Source organism: Phoca vitulina, unplaced genomic scaffold (genome assembly GCF_004348235.1).
Source record: "Phoca vitulina isolate PV1807 unplaced genomic scaffold, GSC_HSeal_1.0 scaffold6, whole genome shotgun sequence".
In the NCBI taxonomy this organism is placed as follows: Eukaryota; Metazoa; Chordata; class Mammalia; order Carnivora; family Phocidae; genus Phoca; species Phoca vitulina.
The window spans coordinates 36,710,759-36,731,314 of record NW_022589709.1 but is presented as its reverse complement, the minus strand read 5'-3'; the positions used below and the strand labels follow the sequence as shown (position 1 = coordinate 36,731,314).

The 20,556-nt window shown below is 35.9% G+C and overlaps 1 protein-coding gene across 4 annotated transcripts in view; it reads right to left on the bottom strand.

Moving 5' to 3' along the window:
• Positions 1 to 20,556, bottom strand: part of FAM172A (family with sequence similarity 172 member A) — a 410,254-nt gene that overhangs the window by 99,263 nt on the left and 290,435 nt on the right. The window lies entirely within an intron of this gene.

The following is a 20,556-nucleotide window of genomic DNA, read 5'->3' as shown; positions in this document are numbered from 1 at the left end:
TAGTGAAGAACATAGTGTGAACAGAGCCTAAGACCCTGTGGTAAAAGGCATAATTTTGGGAAAAGTTGAATGAATGAATGAATGAATGAATGAACGATAAATACGGTCTATTTTGCAATGGGAAAATCTTGAAATTAAGCTAATATGCCAACCCCCTGGACTGGTTTCACTTTGAGATTGGTTTAAAGAGCAGTTTTTAGTTTGATAGGTTTGGAAAAGGGGAGGGCGGGAAGCAGGGGGTGGAACCTCGCGTGGCAGCTCTCTGTAAGATGAACTGCTACTCGGGTGAAGCGGCTGGGTACAGTACTAGCTGGGAACTGTAAGTGTTACAGGCTTTGAAGTCAGTTCAGCTTTGATGTCCTCCTCTCATAGTTAATCGTAAGATAGTATGGAAGAGGAAAAAAATAAGACTTTCCAACACTGTCCTCGGTGTCATTGCTCAGGAAATCCTAGCATGAAAAAAGATTGGTGTCTGTGTGAACTTCAAGTAGCATCAGTCTGTTCTTTATTTCTAAACAGTTTTAAATTATTGATATGATACTTAAAATTGTCAGTTTGGGAAAAAATTGTTAGTTTGGGGCAACCACAGGGATAAGCAAAAACATTGTTTTTTTTTTTTTAAGATTTTATTTATTTATTTGTCGGGGAGACAGAGAGAGAGAGAGAGCACAAGCAGGGGGAGTGGCAGAGGGAGAAGCAGACTCCCTGCTGAGCAAGGAGCCGGATGCAGGACTCATTCCAGGACCCTGGGATCATGACCTGAGCCGAAGGTCGATGCTTAACCCACTGAGCCACCCAGGTGTTCCAAGCAAAAACATTCTTAAATTTGTGATTAGAACATGTGACTCAGTCCATAAGAACACACATATTAATGATGATTTGGGATTGTCACTATGCTAACTACTACTTAGATGGAGTTACACATATGTGATTCCCAACCACAAGAAACTTATCTGACCACTGATAATCCTGCCTGGCAGGAACCTCAGACGTCATCTAGTCTGAGACTGAAGTCCAGAGAAGCTGGTTTGTTTTAGAAACAAAAGATGAAACTACCAAGTACACACATACATATACATAAATTAAATAAATGACAACCAACAGATAGCATGTAGAAATAGAGGGATACAAGTATCTTGTGAGTTTTTGACTAGAAGAAAAATTATGAGAATTTCATGTTGAGACAGAACATTGTTTACCTCATTTCATTCATTTGTATAATACTTTTATGCATTTTGCCATATATACAAAGTACTGTTACTATGAAAATATCTGGTATTTTCTTTACATCAACTCACTTTTTCTGTTTGCCTAGTCCTAGGCAGTCATTAAATGGGTTTCATGTGTTATTCATACCTTTTCTAATATATATTGGAACGAACAAGTAAGCTACTAAAATAAAAAAAAAACAATTTATCCGTGAGCCACTAGGAGTATGCATATAAAACACTAAGATGGAGGACTCAAGGGAAAAATATATCCTAATTATTTCTTGAGGTACTTAAATTAGAACTATGATTTTTAAGTCTGCACATTCTTTTTTTTTAAATGTATTATGTTATTAGCCAACATACAGTACATTCTTTAAGTATTTAGATATCCATGTGATCTGGGATAACTTGAATTTTAAATGTTCTTTTCTTTTCTTTGGGGTCATGTGGTTTAATGCCTCCCACCGTAGTACTTTAGTTATTGGAAACTCCCCTAGCTTACTTCATGGATAATAAATAATCTATAGTTTAATAAAATCTGTAATTAAAAGTGATAGTAATGATAATCTCAGACCAAGATAGTGACAAAAAGTTGAAAGGAAAAATAATTCCTTTTCACTCTTCACAGTGCTTACTGTCTTGAGCTGCCTACTGCTTAAAAAACAACAACAACAACAAACAGAAAAACCCCACAAAGCTTTCTAGTTTTCCTAAGTAGAAAAAACTGTAGAAACAACAGAAATCTTACAGGCATGACTTTAATGGGAAAAGGAAAAGAATGATTAAAGCTCTATGGCATTCCTCCTGTTTATGTGTTGGTATCATGTAATGAGATGAGAAAGAATCCAAAGCCAGATACTACAAGAGAGGGGTTAACTACACCTCATGAAAACAAAAGGTCATTCCTCTGTTAAATTCTTATTCTTTAAGTGCATTTGAGTTGACTGTAAACATAAACAAAAGCCACTGGTGGGCAATTAAATTTGAAGAAGAGGCCCATAAAAAGTAGAATATTCAGTATGTATTAGAGGCAGTTACACAACATCTGATTTAATAGTTAGATTTTAAGCGTTCCTCTCATAATACATGTTAAATGATCTCAACAAATCACATTCTGTAAGGCAGCAAAATGACAATTTCATATAGTCTAAGGCTGGGAGGACAAGAACATTAAAGCAAATTAATCTGTAAACATCTATCTAAGTTAAAAGGTTGAAAATCTGCAGACATTTGTAACAAGAACTTTAAAATGAATTTGCCATTCCCAAAGTCATCTCACTAGACAGGAAAGAGGAACTTGGCATGTGACCAATAAATTATGAGAGAGCAACACCTCAGGGTCAGAGGGCACTGATGACGGCGACCAATCTCACCAGCTAGGGCAACAGATTAAGCCGGAGGACAGGATGCCCTACAACCTTAACCTGCTAATATCTTTACATTCTTCAGAATGACCTCTAGTCTGCTCTTTCATATTAGTTGTTAGTTACACTAATTACAGCTTAACTGGTATTGTTGGTACCAATTTTTCCCTCAAAAGACATATAGAGAAAGGTTATCTCTAATAGCTTGAAATAACTTCAGCCAAATTCTGTTGTGCACATTAGGAGCACTTACCTCCAGTTTTGAATGGGTCTTTTATAGACATCAAAGGAAAGACACTAAAAGCAATGTGTGTTTGTGGATTCTATAAAGCATTTCATATAGGAAGCTGTAAAAATAAGAACAGTAACTTCTCCTGTGACTAGAACTTTAGGATAGTTTAAAACAAGGTAATTTATTTTTTATGTTTATTTTCAACATATAGGGGCTGGTGATTTCAAATAGAAGGAGCTGGTTCTATCTTAACCATGTTAGTGAAGTAAAAATACTTAGCCCATGAAATCCCCTCAAAATTTATGGTTTTTAAAAAAGGAATAATGAAATTTCTATCATGATCTTTTAGAACCGTTTTAAGTTCAACACTCACATTGATGTTAACCTAACATTATATGGAATTGTGCATAGATTCCAAAGCCCATTTACAAAGATTCAAATACCATCTGTGAAGCTGCAGTAGATTACCCTGTAACATTAATCTTTAAACCAGGCACTAAATCAGAACAGAAACATACCAAAGAGATTTAAGGCAAGAGAGTCATAACTGAATTATCAAGATTAATGTAAATAGTTTCACATATATGAGTTGCAGGTTCTCAATATTATGCTAAAATAAAATTATGCTAAAAGTAAATTGCTAATATCTAAGTGCACCAGTGGTTTTTGTACATACAAAAAGAACTGTGAAAATGATGGCTGAATGGTATTGTTAATCTAAGTGTGCTCTGAGTTAAGAAATACGGTAACACAATTTTGATTTACAAAACGGACACATTAGGAAGTGACTATTAACATTACAAAAATAAACGTAGTTTTACAAAAGGGAATCTTTAAGCCAAACCTAGACTTCTTAAAAGATGTTGGTCAACAGAATTTTCATGTAAATGAAACTCTTTGGGAAAATGAAGAAAGATAATTAGAGTACTATGTGTCATCAAATTCAAAACACCATTGATTTTAAGATTTGCCATTATTCCACGTACCACTTTGAAAGAAAAAAACATTGCCAATTAAGCCATAACCCAATGCTTTCTTACTATACTGACTGCAAGATATATTTGTACTTTAGGTAGTTAAAACTGAGTCTTGTAATCAGTGGAATACAATATTTTATAATAAACTGACTTGTCTATCAATATACTTAATGAATATGTTTGTGTGTGAGAGCAATCTGATTTTGAAATCTAGTCACTATGTAATATTATATAAATTTTTTTTATAAAGCATTGAGAGGACATTGACCCTATATTTTCTATCTTCTCTGAGGACAGAAGTGGAGAAAGAGCAACTGATATATTGGTAATTTCGGTTTGCTTGGGTAACTTATTGATTAACTAATATTCTTACTTTTTTCCACCAAGGATTTTAAGTCAGATGACAAGAAGCTGACATACAATAAAATAATTAGTGAAATAAGAAATAGAAAACCAGAACTGGGGAAAAGAATAAAAGCAAAGAGATTCTAAGAACTCATGTTTTTTTCAATTGGATATAAAAATAATTTATGAATAACAAAATAGGTCCTCAATTTTTATTTTTTACTTTAATTTTAAAAATAAGGCATACTATATTTCTGTGAGAGTTAAGAAACAATTTTGCCATAAGTATGTAGGACCCTGCTAATCTCAACCAATTTCTATAAAACAGAGTATTATAGTCTTTTATTATGTGTTAAAAGATAGATACCATATCAAGTATAACCAAGAAAGAAATTAAATACTGGGGAAAATAACCCCAAAATATCAGAAGTTCTCCCTTGAAAAGATTAATTTGATTATAGCAATGGCTAAAGTAGGATTAATATGAAGAACTAGTAGACTAAGTCTGTTAATGTGCAAATGTTAAAACTGTTCTATGGTGGGGCGCCTGGGTGGCTCAGTTGGTTAAGTGTAACTCTTGGTTTCAGCTCAGGTCATGATCTCAGGGTGGTGAGATTGAGCCCCTTGTAGGGCTCTGTGCTCACTGCAGAGTCTGCTTGGGATTCTTTCCCTCTTCCTCTCCTTCCCTCTCTGCCCCTCACCCAACTGGCACGCTCTCTCTCTCTCTCAAATAAATAAATAAAATCTTAAAAAAAACCCAAAAAAACCTGTGGCATAGATACTGCTATGCTATCTTAGGCTATAGGTGGGTAAACGAGTGGGGACCACCCAGGATTTGAAGGTACTAGCTGGAATGAATACTCCTGCAAGTAGGCCCTTCACATAGCAGGCCACAGGCTTCATGCAGTAATTGGTAAATGCGGCAAAAGGACCCAGGGCATTGAACATTTAGGTCTATTTCAAAATCACAAATGGGAAAACAATTTGCTGATGGATCAGTTCAAGTGTTTAAAATGTAGGATCTTCATGGGAAGATTCAGTTATCCTACATTTTCTCTTTTCTCTGCATCAGATGACATAAACATCTGACTGTGGCATGTACATTACATTTTCCAAGAAACTAGAGAAACTGACACAAGGACAACTATGATGGACATATCCAAAACCCTTCTTTGGGGAAGCTCTCCTCTTCAATTCACACAGTCCTTGTGGGACCAAAAATTACAATGTCATGCTCAGCTCCAATCCTTTCAAGACATGGCTAGCCCAGGCTCACCAGTCACAGCCAGTCCTATTATTCAGTCTCTTCAGCTTCAGTGACTAGTTCACAGATCATCATAGCACCCAAGCAGGGCCAATAAGTTTTCACTAACATTCTTATTTGGATGTTAGAGCTTTTTCTCTGGGATAACGCTGAATAGAAGATGTTGCATGTGCTTTTATCTACCCTCCCTGTACTGGGTGAAGAAAGCCCTGTTTCAAGAAGGAAAGAATGAGGCCAAAAGGCAAAGAAAAGTAGAGAAGAAGATGGAGAGAGTCTTGATGGCAGAGTTTAAGCCCCAATATCTAGTAGTACCAGAAGTAGATCTACCCCTGGGTTTTTCTATTTACATGAATAAATAAACTACTTTTGTTTGTAAGCAGTTTGAATTGGACTTATGTAACTTACAGTGAAGAAAGTCTCTACTAACACAGTAATTTAAGAGGGTAGATTGTATTTTCCTTTTTTTTCCAACTTCTATAAAATGTGAGACTGATATTCACATGTGCATATTTGAATTTGTGTGTACATGTTTGAATCTGTGAAATAAATATATGGTAAATTTTAAGTGGCATTTAAAAAATGTTAATATGTGTTTAAGAGCAAGAAGAGTCTCTAAAAAGGGTAAGTAATCCAAAATAATTCATATTCCATTTTCTAATATTTTAAAATAATGAAGAGAGGAGGGTAGTGGGAGAGGAGAGGGAGTTAATTCCCCTGATTATGTTTTTCTAGGCGCAATTAAAAGTAGTTTGCATTTGCTGAAAACACATGAGTTTTGTACTGGGAAAAAGTGGCACAGAAATGTACTGGGAAGCAAAGGAAAGCTAGCCGAAGATGGCTTTACTGTAGATAATTCCCCGAATAAACAATCCACTCATAAACAACTGAGAGCTAGGTGCAGCTATTTTTCTTGGGTTAGAAGGCCGTAGAACTGGACAATAAATGCTTTTCCAGAATGAATTTTCATACTGCTTACACTTCAACATGTAAACCATTTTAAAAACAGACTAGAAAATAACTGTCATCTGGCATTATGATTTGTGTGAGCTACATTCCACCTCGAGTAGAATTATAAACAGCTCCAATAAAAATATCTGTGTTCTCGGAATGATTACTTATCTTCCACTTTCTAAATATCCTTATTAAACTCCCACATAGCTAACTTTTAGAAACCTTAAGTTACTGGGCTAGCTACCTCTGGCTATTCTCTGTTGGTAGTAAGGGTCTGAAAAGACAACAGCTCAATGGAATGTACCAAACATGAGTCTGCTACCTTAAGCAGACCTCTCAAAATTATTCACCTAATGACTATTTCATCATACACACTTTGGGGATTTTCATAGATAATATATATTCATAAGAAAAAGATCTATCAATGCTGCATCCTAATAGATTTCTGGCCTGTCTTCAAAACAAAATTTGTCTGCTGAAATAACTTACGCTAAAAAGTGTCACTTGGTATTTAAAGACAAAGCATGGATATCAAGACACATGTGTTTATTGATGGCTCTGAAACTGGTGAGTTTGCATGATTTGGGCAAAAAAACCTAGCCTTCAAATTCTACATTGATACCAAGGACTCATTTTAGGTAGCTTTGTAAGAATTACTATACGAGTGAAAACATTTCAATATTCATGGATGGAAGCAATATTAGATTTAAATAATAATTAAAGATTGATAGGTATATTTGTTTTTGTTTTTTACAGAAAAGACCATTATGAAGCATTGCATTGTTCTTTATGCCTTGCTAAGTACTTTTCAATGATTTTTATGAGGATTTTTTGGGGAAGTTCTAAGAATGACTCTGCATGGGAGTACATCAATCATTTTTATTTCATATGAGAATAAAGCACAGTTGGATTAATTATTTATCTTAAGTAAATTGTCTGGTATGCAAACTTAGGTACATATCGATCTTCAGTACCATGGCAGAGAGAGTATAAGAGTGTTCCATGACAGTCAATGGGGGTTCCTAATCAAATGTATTTTTGCAAACAAAGGAAACTAGACTACTACTTAACACATAGTCTTTGGTGCCTGATTTTTTTTTTCAATAGCCAAAATCTTTCCAGTGTTTATGATATTGTAATAAACTTAAAGGAAACAGCTTTTTATCAAAAGCCTGATGGAGGCAACTGACTCCAACTGAACAATAGACCAATGGATCTGCTGACTATTACTTTCTGTAGATTTGCTGATCTGTAGTGCCAAGGCAAACCATCAGTAAGCTTTATGTTAGTACTAAATTATTTTAGTTCCCAGAAGAAAGGCCTTCAGAAGCTCAGATAGCAGCATTAAGACTTAGGCTATTTGTCATTAGTCATTATAAAAACCAGCCATACCCTACAACCCAGCAATTGCACTACTGGGCATTTATCCCAAAGATACAAATGTAGTGATCCGAAGGGGTACGTGCACCCTGATGTTTATAGCAGCAATGTCCACAATAGCTAAACTATGGAAAGAGCCAAGATGTCCATCAACAAATGAATGGATAAAGAAGATGTGGTATATATATATATATATATATATATATATATATATATACACACACAATACATATATATACACAATATGTATTGTGTGAGTATATATATATATATATAATATACAATTATGCAGCCATCAAACAAAAAAACATGAAATCTTGCCATTTGCAATGATGTGGATGGAACTAGAGGGTATTATGCTGAGTGAAATAAGTCAATCAGAGAAAGACATGTATCATATGATCTCACTGATATGAGGAATTCTTAATCTCAGGAAACAAACCGAGGGTTGCTGGAGTGGTGGTTGGGGGGAGGGTTGGGGTGGCTGTGTGATAGACATTGGGGAGGGTATGAGCTATGGTAAGTGCTGTGAATTGTGTAAGACTGTTGAATCACAGACCTGTGCCTCTGAAGCAAATAATACATTATATGTTAAAAAAAAAAAAAAAGAAGAAGAAGATAGAAGGAGGGGAAGAATGAAGGGGGGGGAATTGGAGGAAGAGACGAACCATGAGAGGCGATGGACTCTGAAAAACAAACTGAGGGTTTTAGAGGGGAGGGGGGTGGGAGGATAGGTTAGCCTGGTGATGGGTATTAAAGAGGGCACGTGCTGAATGGAGCAATGGGTGTTATATGCAAACAATGAATCATGGAACACTACATCAAAAACTAATGATGTAATGTTTTGTAACATTGTAATGTAATGTAACATAATAAAATACTTTGAGATAAAACTAAAAAACAAAACAAAACAAAAAACCAGCTATACGAAGAATAATTTTTTGTCTTAACTAACAACAGCATTAACAAAAATACTATAATTAAAGAAATTATCTATTGTGTTGTTCACTGTCCCCTTAAGAATGATATACAAATCTTTAAATTTAATGTTAAGAAAATATTTATCCTGGGAAAGATACTCCATGCTTATGGATTGGAAGAACAAATATTATTAAAATGTCCAATGTACCCAAAGTGATCTACAAATTTAATGCAATCCTTATCAAAACACCAACAGCATTTTTCACAGAACTAGAACAAATGCAAAATTTATATGGAACCACAAAGACCCAAATAGCCAAAGAAATCCTGAAAAAGAAAAATAACACTAGCGGTATCACAAATCCAGAATCTGGGTCACACCACAAAACTGTAGAAATCAAAATAGTATGGTACTAGTGCAAAAAGAGACACATAGATCGAAAGAGCAGTATAAAATCCCAGAAACAAATGGTTAATTAATCTTCAACAGAGAAGGCAAGAACATGCAATGGGAACAAGTCTCTTCAACAAATAGTGTTGGGAAAACTAGACAGATACATGCAAAAGAATGACTCAAAATGGATTAAGGACCTAAATGTGAGACTTGAAACCGTAAAAATCCTAGAAGAGAACACAGGCAGTAATTTCTCTGACATCGGCCATAGCAACATCTTTCTAGATATGTCTGAGGCAAGGGAAGCAAAAGCAAAAATAAACTATTGGGACATCATCAAAATAAAAAGTTTCTGCAGGCAAAGGAAACAATTAACAAAACTAAAAGACAACCTACTGAATAGGAGAAGGTATTTGCAAATGACATGTTCGATAAAGGGTTAGTATCCAAAATCTGTAAAGAACTTATAAAACTCAATACCCACCAAAATAATCCAATTTAAAAATGGGCAGAAGAAATGAACAGACATTTCTCCAAAAAAGACATATGGATGGCGAACGGACACATGAAAAGATGCTCAATATCACTCATCATCAGGGAAATGCAAATCAAAACCACAATGATATATCACTTTATACCTGTCAGAAAGACTAAACTCAAAAACACAAGAAACAAGGGTGGTGAGGATGTGGAGAAAAAAGAACCCTCGTGCACTGTTGATGGGAATGCAAACTGGCGCAGCCACTGTGGAAGACAATATGGAAGTTCCTCAAAAAACTAAAAGCAGAATTACCATATGAGCTAATAATTCCACTACTGGGTATTTACCCAAAGAATATGAAAACACTAATTCAAAAAGATATATGCATTCCTATGTTTACTGCAGCATTATTTACAATAGCCAAATTATGGAAGCAGCTCGAGTTTGCCTCGAGAGAGAAGAAATGGTATACATGCATGTTTTCTAACCACACACTATGAAACTTGAAATCGACCACAAGAAAAAATTTGGAAAGACCACAAATACATGGAGGTTTAAAGAATATTCTACTAAATAATGAATGGGTCAACCAGGAAATTAAAGGAGAAAAAAATACATGGAAAGAAATGAGAATGAAAACGTGATGGTCCAAAACCTTTGGGATGCAGCAAAAAAGTCTAGGAGGAAGTATATAGCAAAACAGGCCTACTACAAGAAGCAAGAAAAATCTCAAATACAAAACCTAACCTTACATCTAAAGGAGCTAGAAAAAGAACAAATGAAGCCTAAAGCCAGCAGATGAAGGGAAATACTAAAGAATAGAGCAGAAATAAATGAAATAGAAACAAAATAATAGAACAGATCAATGAAAATAGGAGCTGATTCTTTAAAAGAATTAATAAAATTGATAAAACCCTAGCCAGACTTATCAAAAAGAAAAGAGAAAGGACACAAATAAATAAAATCATGACTGAGAGAGGAGAGATCACAACCAACACCACAGAAATACAAACAACTATAAGGGAATATTATGAAAAGTTACATGCCAACAAATTGTGCAATTGCATAAATTGCTAAAAACTGCTAAGTGTATTTTATTGCATAAATTGCTAAAAACATATAAACTACCAAAACTGAAACAGGAAGAAAAATAAAATTTGAACAGACCCATAACCAGCAAAGAAATTGAATCAGGAATCAAAAATCTCCCAACAAACAAAAGTCCAGGGCCAGATGGCTTCCCAGGGGAATTCTACCATACATTTAAAGAAGAGTTAATACCTGTTCTTCACAAACTGTTCCCAAAAAAAGAAATGGAAGGAAAACTTCCAAACTCATTCTACAGGGCCAGCATTACCTTGATTCCAAAACCAGACAGACCCCACTAAAAAAGAGAATTACATACAGGCCACTGTCTCCAATGAACATGGATGTAAAAATTCTCAACAAAATACCAGCAAGTCAAATCCAACAGTACATTAAAAGAATCATTCACCATGATCAGGTAGGATTTATTCCTGGGCTGCAAAGGTGGTTCAATATTTGCAAATAAATTGTCATGAACCACATTAATAAAAGAAAGATAAGAATCATACGGCCCTCTCAACAGATGCAGGAAAAGCATCTGAGAAAGTACAGTATTTATTCTTGATAAAAACCCTCAACAAAGTAGGGGTAGAGGGAACACACCTCAACATCATAAAGGCCACATATGAAAGACCCACAGCTAATATCCTCAATGGGGGAAAAACTGACAGTTTTTCCTCTGTGGTCAGGAATAAGACATGGATGTCCACTCTCACCACTGTTTTTTAACATAGAACTGGAAGTCCTCGCCTCAGCAATCAGACAACAAAAAGAAATAAAAGGCATCCAAATCAGCAAGGAAGAAGTCAAACTTACACTATTCACAGATGACGGGATAGACATTTTCCCAAAGAAGACATACCGATAGCTAACAGACACACGAAAAGATGCTCAACATCACTCATCATCAGGGAAATACAAACCAAAACTACAATGAGATACCACCTCACATTTGTCAGAACGACTACATTTAACAGTACAGGAAACAACAGATGTTGGCGAGGATGTGGAGAAAGGGGAACCCTCTTGCACTGTTGGTGGGAATGCAAACTAGTGCAGCCACTGTGGAAAATAGTAGGAAGGTTCCTCAAAAAGTTGAAAATAGAACCACCCTACAATCCAGCAATTGCATTACTAGGTATTTACCCAAAGATAAAAAAAATACAGATTTGAAGGGGCACATGCACCCCAATGTTCATAGCAGCATTATCAACAATAGCCAAATTACGGAAAAAGTTCAAATGTCCATCAACTGATAAATGGATAAAGAAGAGGTAGTGTATACACACACACACACACACACAAACACACACACACACAATGGAATGTTACTCAGCCATCAAAAAGAATGAAATCTTCTCATTTGCAACAACGTGGATGGAACTAGAGTGTATTATGCTATGCAAAATAAGTCAGAGAAAGACAAATACTGGGGCGCCTGGGTGGCTCAGTTGGTTAAGCGACTGCCTTCGGCTCAGGTCATGATCCTGGAGTCCCGGGATCGAGTCCCACATCAGGCTCCCTGCTCAGCAGGGAGTCTGCTTCTCCCTCTGACCCTCCCCCCTCTCATGCTCTCTGTCTCTCATTCTCTCTCTTCCAAATAAATAAAATCTTAAAAAAAAAAAGAAAGACAAATACTGTACGATTTCACTCATATGTGGAATTTAAGAAACAAAACAGATGAACATAGGGGAAAGAAAAAATAGAGAGGCAAAGCATAAAACAGACTCTTAATTGCAGAGAACAAACTGAAGGTAGCTGGGGGGAGGTGGGGTGTGGGGGTGGGCTAAATGGGTGATGGGTATTAAGGAGGGTGCTTATTGTGATGAGCACTGGGTGTTATATGTAAGTGATGAATCACTAAATTCTATTCCTATAACTAATATTACACTGTATGTTAATTAACTAGAATTTAAATAAAAACTTGAAACCAAAAAAGAGAGAGAGAGAGAGAAGTGGTAGATATATCCAATGGAATATTATTCAGCTATGAAAACGAATGAAATCTTAACATTTGCAAAAACATGGATGGCGCTAGACAGTATAATGCTAAGCTAAATAAGCCAGTCAGAGAAAGAAAAATACGGTATGATTTCACTCATATGTGTAATTTAAGAAACAAAACAAATGAACAAAGGAAAGAGACAAACCAAAAAACAGATTCTTTATTTTATTTTATTTTATTTTATTTTATTTTATTTTATTTATTTATTTGACAGAGAGCACAAGCGGGGGGAGTGGCAGACAGAGGGAGAGGGAGAAGCAGGCTTCCCGCTGAGCAGGGAGCCGGATGCGGGGCGCGATCCCAGGACGCTGGGATCGTGACGTGAGCCGAAGGCAGACGCTTAACTGACTGAGCCACCCAGGTGCCCCCCCCAAAACAGATTCTTAACTATTGAGAACAAACTGATGGTCACCGGAGGGGAGGTGAGTGGGGGGATGGGTGAAGTAGGTGGAGGAGATTAAGAGTACACTTATCCTGATGAGCACTGAGTAACATATAGAATTGGTGAATCACTATATTGTACACCTGAAACTAATATAACATCGTATGTGAACTATACTGGAATAAAAATAAAATAAAGTGTTTCTCCTAATACATTCTGGAAGATTTATGTAATCAGCTTCATTTACTGAGAACTATGTAACTTATTTGCTATGGCTGCCAGGATTTTAACCACTGCATTTAACTCTCAATTGTAGTAACTAATCACAGCCTAGATTTTTAGTCAAAACAAACTCTTTTCACTTTTTCTTTCATTCCTGACTTTGGTCTTCTCCACTTAACAGCTCTTACTTATCCTTCAAGTCTCAGTTCAAGCTGTCCCGGCTTTTAGTAACGTTCCCAGATATCCCTCACTGAGTTATGTGCTCCTTTCTCTGTGCTGTTCTTTTGCCCATTCCTTTAACACTGGCCACCTCGTGAGATGATCCTTGGTTTTCTCACTTCTCTCCTCTATCTAGACTATGTGTTCCTTGTTCTAATTCTGAATCTTCAGTGCTTGCCCCTGAACACATGCTTAGTAGATACTCAGTCACTGAGGAAGTACAGGAGTGGATTTGTGGGCCACAGCAAAGATGTCGGTGAGGTGGCCAAAAGCTGCTACCCTGGTTGTAATCCTTTTACTTGTCGTGTTCTGGTGTGTTACCTTTGATCTACATAGCTCATATTTTATATAATGTATTTATATGAATATCAGTACATATATGCACATGTTTTTAGAACAGTGAGAAATGAAATCATTGCTTTATCTACACTTTCAAAATAATAATATTTGCAAGACTATAAAAATATGTGGTCAGATAATGTAATTAAATGTATATGCATATTTGTGATTAGGACAGGTGGAGTTTTACGGGTGAGTCTTAGAATGTACATGGAGATAAACATGCTCAAGATTTATAAGATAGTCCATTGAATACATGGAATCATTATTGTTTTCATTAAAACAATGATAGAAAATCTATACTTGCTTTTTAGTAGAAAGTGGTATTTCATTTATATGTGGTTTTATTTCAACTGCAGTATCACTGGATCAACTGTGAGAAAATATTTAAATCTCACAAATTCAAGTACCTTCTGTTTCCTAAATGTTCACATGGTGTATATATGTGCACAGAGAATGTTCACTAAATAAATTGTTTACTGACTAATGCAAGAAACTCAATTTAAAAATAAAAATGATACAATTTTTTATGGAGTGTGCCATTTCTGGAAACTCAAATAAAAAGGATAAAGATTCTTTCAATTCTCATTTAAAAGCATAACATTTTTGTTAGTATTTTACTTAAAATTTCTTGGCCCAGAAGACAAAAAATTTATGGCTTTAGATTAACTACTTTAATGATGTGACACAGAAACAGCAAAATATTCTTTCCTACCTATAGTGTTGGTGTGATTGCCTTTTCAGGAGAGAAAAGAACACAATAAATCCCTGTACGATAAGTCTCTTCTCACTTCTTCTCTTTAGTTTAAATCTCAAAGGTAATACATATTTACAATCAGACAAGTGCCATAAAAATACGTGTGAAATGAGATAATAATCTATAGTATTTGCATGTACTTAATGACTTATTACTACAGAAAGAATGATTTACACTTCATGTACTGAGAAAACTTACTCGGTGTCTACTTAGATTTAGCAATAGTCTTAAAACTATTTATGAAAACAATCAGTGTCGAAATACTTGCTATCAGCTGTTTTAGCTCTGCTTTTCATAAATATAACACAATCATAACAAATTAAAGGCAAGTCACTTGACTGTCCTATTACATTAGCTTGATGAAATTAGTGGCGGACAATGCTTAGTGGAAAGTGACAGGGCTTTCTCAATAGGTTCACGTATCATTTTTTTTTTTTTTGAGAAAGTAAGAATCATATCTTTATCAAAATATCCAAAATTTTCTTCCTCCTTTCCTCCCTCCCTCCCTCTCTTCCTTTTTTTTAAATCCAACCAGCACTGGAAGCAAAAAATACCCAAAATTTTCTTCCTAAGATAATACCTCTCAAACTCACTGATGAGAGTCCAATTATTCTACTCCTAAAATAGATAAAAGTAAGTAGCTACTGTACTTTTTCAGGCCATAAAGTTACTGGTTGGGATGGGAGAAATGTTATTTTTCCTGAAACGTTCCTGAGGGGGACCCCTGGAGTGGTGATACTACCTAAGTGAATGGCCTGGAGACAGGATGCAGATCTGGGACTGCTTGATTCTATGGCTACTGCTCTTTTCTTTCCATCACACTACCTCTTATTAAACTCCTTTGTAGGAAAAAATAAACAAGTCTCTTTGCCTTCCTATACCTCCCCCACAATCCACACTTGTATTTTCTCTGTATCAGGAGTGGTGGTGTTATGGGTTGAAATATGTCCTGCCGAAATTTATATTTTGAAGTCTTGACCCCCAGTATCCCAAAATGTGACCTTATTTGGAGATAGGGCCTTCACAGAAGTAATTAAATGACATTATTAGGGCGGGCCCTAATCCAATGTGACTGCTGTCCTTATAAAAATGGTCTGAAACAGATTCTCCTTCACAGCCCTCAGAAAGAACCAACCCTGCCCACCCCTGGATCGTGGACTTTGAGTCTCCAGAACTGTGAGACAATACATTTCTGTTCCTTTAGCCACCCAATCTGCGGTACTTCGCTACAGCAGCCCTCGCAAACAAATACTACTCTGTCCATTCCTACACTTTGTCTCCTTATAGCCCCCATATTCAATCTGTGGTGACTGTTTTGTTCTTATTCATGGACAGTCATACAATTACTACAGGCTAGAGACAACTTCAGAGACCATTCCTTTCAATTATTCAACACTGGGTTTTCAAAAAGTCTTCATCTACATCTTTCGAGTCAAAACTCTATCATCTGTTGCTTTACCTAGTTGTTATTTGACAGCCGAGGAAATGGACTTTATAACTGTTTTCCAATTGTAACAAATTTCAAAAGTCATTTCCCAGTATCAGATAGTAAGGTTTCTGGCAACTGAGACTATTGTCTCTACTTTTTGTTTTCTTATTCAGTTTTGGCTATTAATCATTGAGTACCTACTATGTGAAAGTTCCTAGGTATGCAAAGGAATGATTTATGAGATATAAATAAAGCACAGACAACACACAGTGGAAACACAATGGAAAGAAAAATTATTATTATTTCTTAGAGAGGGAGAGAGAAGGGGACGGGCAGAGGGAGAGAGAGAATCTTAAGCAGGCTCCATGCCCAGCTGGAGCTGGAGCTGGAGCCTGGCGTGGGGCTCAATCCCACAACCCTGAGATCATGACCCTAGCCGAAATCAAGAGTCAGATGCTTAACCGACTGACCACCCAGGCGCCCCTGGAGAGACAAATTATTGAGTGTCTACTGTATAAAAGGGAAGTCCTAGGGGTTTCTTTCTATATTACCTAACTTTATGCTTTTATCAACTCTCTCACCCTGTGGATTGCTAGACATATTCTACAGATGAGACTCTGGGGCTGAAAGAAGTAACTCATTCAGAGTAACACAGACCGTAGGTTACTGAGCTGGGATTTTAACCCAGGAATGCCTGTGTCCCAATCTATGCCTTGGCTATAGGACCACACTTCCTCTGCAGGTAGGTCCCTCTGGTATGGAATATTTGTTAACACTGATGTTAGCAGAGGCAATACTTGCGTATTATAAAAGGACTATAAACATCAATCTAAATTAAGACAGCCCCCCACCTGATATCCCATAGTATTTATTACAAGTTATAATCATATGTTTATTTGCTTAATGTAGATGCCTAACCATACTTTAAGCTCCTTGAAGGTCAGGATGGGCCTGTTTTTGGTCACTACTACATCTTAGCATCTAGGACACTACATGTTATAAAGGGTATTCGATTAATATTTGCTGAATGAATATGTTAATGAATAATTAAATCCAGATGAAATTTTAATTGGGCTGGTGCTACGAGCTGAATTGTTTCCCCACAAAAATTCATACAGTGAAGTCCTAATCTGCAGTACCCTAGACTGTGACCTTATTTGGAGATATTTACAGTGATATAATTAAGTTAAAATGAGGTTATTAGGGTAGGCCCATAATCCAGTGATTGGTGTCTTTATAAGAAGAGGAAATCTGGACACAGATATGTACACAAGGGAGATAATGAGAAGACACAGGGAGAAGGCAGCCATCTATAAAGCCTGATACACATCCTTCCCTCAGAGCCCTCAGAAGGAACCAACTTTGCCCACATCTTGATCCAGCCTTCTGGCCTCCAGAATGATGAAAAAAATAAATTTCTGTTCTTTAAGCTCCCCAAGGTGGAGTTCTTGTTATGGCAACCCTAGCCAACTAATAAATGGTATACTGAAACAAACTGTCTTTCAATAAAAAGGTATATATTAAGATTTGCCCACTACGCAGTCAATAGTATTCAAAGTTTTACAGCTGTTCCAGGAACATTATCATCCATTCTAAGATAAGAAATCAACTTAAAGCATCTTATATATTGCCCTGGCCATTGCACCAAGATCTAAAAGAAGGTCTACACCACACATCCTGGGAGGAAGAAGAAGACGAATTATTAAACAGTGCAGTTACTCTTTTGGAGAAGATGTGATTTAACAGGTTGAGCAGTGTTAGAAGTGAATATTGAATCCAAAATGTAGTGAATTCTCAGGAAGGCCTCCGTTTTTCCTTTTCCAACCCCGGTCTTTGGCAGGTAGGCAGTAGAAGAGTCAAGAGTATTAAGTGAAGTTGGTTTGTACTTCATCATTTTGTTGGAAACTGGGGGATGAAAGCCTAAGAAGCCCAAGTTCAATGCCAAAGTAGCTAATTTTGCCTTTAGCAGAATTCACAGCAGGGTTCCCAGCTGAAAGTGAGGTGGCAGGGCAGCAGCCCAACAGACCGAAGTGCTGCACTGTTTTCTGAAGACAGCCCTGTAGGTAAACCATACGGTCTCTTCAACAGCTTCTTGTAATGCTTCTCTTCACTGGTGCAACCATGATAATGCTAATGCTTTGTTTTAAGGATTTTACTGGATAATGGGGTAGATTCATTTCATGACAGTTCATCTTTCAACTGGCTGGGGCTGTAATCACAAGAACTGCCCCTGCCTTCAAACCTAGAAATCTATAGATCTCATTTATATCTGTTCGGTTTCTTCAAATATGATAAGTAGGGAGGATTCTACTGTGATAAAACCAGGATTTCGATATTTTCAAATGGCTTTTAAAATTGAAAAGTAAACATTCAGAAACATGAAAATGATTTGGGTTTATATTATATTCTAAATATGGGTTAACACCACTGAGGTATATAAACACACTGACTGTAATTGTAAGTTACCATGTTGTGCAGGAAAACAGACATATGGCAGGTGTCCTCACTCACTGAGCTACACTACAGCTCTTTAACATTAATGGGCATCTGATTTAAAAAAAAAAACAAACCTAATTTTTAGCAGTGTCTCCCTAAATGATATATCCCAATACTCCTCTGTTTAGAGAACTGCCTTTCTTTTTAAAGAAACTACAAATCTGACTAAAAATGAAAAGGTCAAATTTATTATTCCAAAATATTGCTTTACAATGAAAAATTACAATTTTAGAGATAAAAAGACTAGAAGGATGAATATTTTTAGGAACCCTAGATTTCCTAGCACCTTCCTTTAGAAGTTTTTCTTAAATATGTTTACTGTGTAATATATATATAGCAAAACAATTTTATAAAAATCACCAATGATACATATTTATATATAGATTTGTATATGTAACATACCTTTTTCCTTAAAAAAATAAGAAGTATCATAAAGCTTAAGAAACTCTTTTGCCTCACTCAATAATCTATTCTGACCTTTGTCAAAACTGTAGCTCCATAACACAATTTTTTACCATATATGGTGTTCCTTTTTATTTACTTTCCTTTTGTTGAACATTTAGTTTTAACAACTTTTTGTTGTTTAAAAAAATGCTGTAATGACCACCCTTACTGCTAAATTTTGCACACACAATTATTTTCTTATAAAAATCCAATAAAGTTGAATGATTGGCCAAAGAAAAATCACATTTTAAAAACTTCCCATATGAATTAACCAATAGCCTTTCATGAAGATTGCACCAACTCACATTCCCACAAAATGGAATAGCCAAATACTCGTTTCTGTTATTTTTGTCCATAAGCACCACCATACTGTTGAAATTATTGTAGTTTCATAACAGTTGGTAGGACAAGGCCACCCTAACTCTTTTCTTCAAAATTTTCTTACTTTCCTAAGTTTTATTCTTTCAGTTTACAATCACTTTGTCAAGTAATAGCTCTCATATTCCACTAGGATTTTATTGGAATGGCACTGCAGTTTTCACTTTCAAAACACTGTTTTACACTGATAATACAATTTTGTACTCTAAAAAAATTCATCGTGAACAGGTTCTGCCAAGCAAACTAATACTGTTTAGTAAGCAAGACGTTTTCTGGAAGAAAGCTATAAACAAAAGTGGCTATACTGAAAAATAAATCCCATGACACAGTTTTAGTATAATAAACAAAGATGTATGTATGTATACATCAAAAATGTGAAATTATAGAAAATATTTAGATGCTATTTCAAGAGCAAGATAATGTTTTGGAATAAGGGAGCATATCCTAACACTTCATGTCTTCTTAGACAATAGATAGGAAAGATTCTGGGAACAGAGAAATTGTTCTTTATGATAGGAATTAATTAAAGTGTCAAGGATTGATAAAAGTATCAGAACAATAAAGGCAATAATTAATACAACATTTATTCTGAATTTGAAAGACTTATATAAGAAGTGATTCAGGTCCTCTCTTCTATGCTGAGCTAGAGATATCCAGAAAATACAGATTCAAAGAAAACCACAAATTACTTGTTAGGCCAGTACTGGGTCAAGGGAAACTCTTGAAAGTGAGGTGGCCAAAGGGAATGTGTTTCTAAAATTCTGAAACTGTAGATCTACCAAGAGTCATGTCTCCTTTGAGAAAGTGATAAAAGCTATCATCACCATCTTTAAAGATGCACATATGTACAAACACACTATTCTGCCTGTGCTCTAAAGGGGTTCGGCATCATCAGGTTAAGAATACTTGCCTTGTCTTAAGAAAACACGAGATTAAAGGAAACATTTGTTAACGAATATTTCAGAATGATGGTGAAGATCTTGAGTGGTTGGAATCTGTGTTTTTAATTGAAGTTAGGGGGAAACCTGGCAAGTAGGAAGCCTCTGGACTGTTGTTTGACATCTGCCTCTACCAACTACTCCACGGAGACTGGTTCTCACTAACGGTGCCACGGGTACCTTTGTTACTGATGTGGTAGATCTCACTTGATTTTATGTTACTTGATTTCTGTATATTTGAACCTGTTCAGCACTGACACCACACTGTTGGTTTTCTCCCAACTCAAAGGACAGCTCCTTCTCAGTTTTGAAGGATTTTATTATTGAGGTTTCTACTCAGA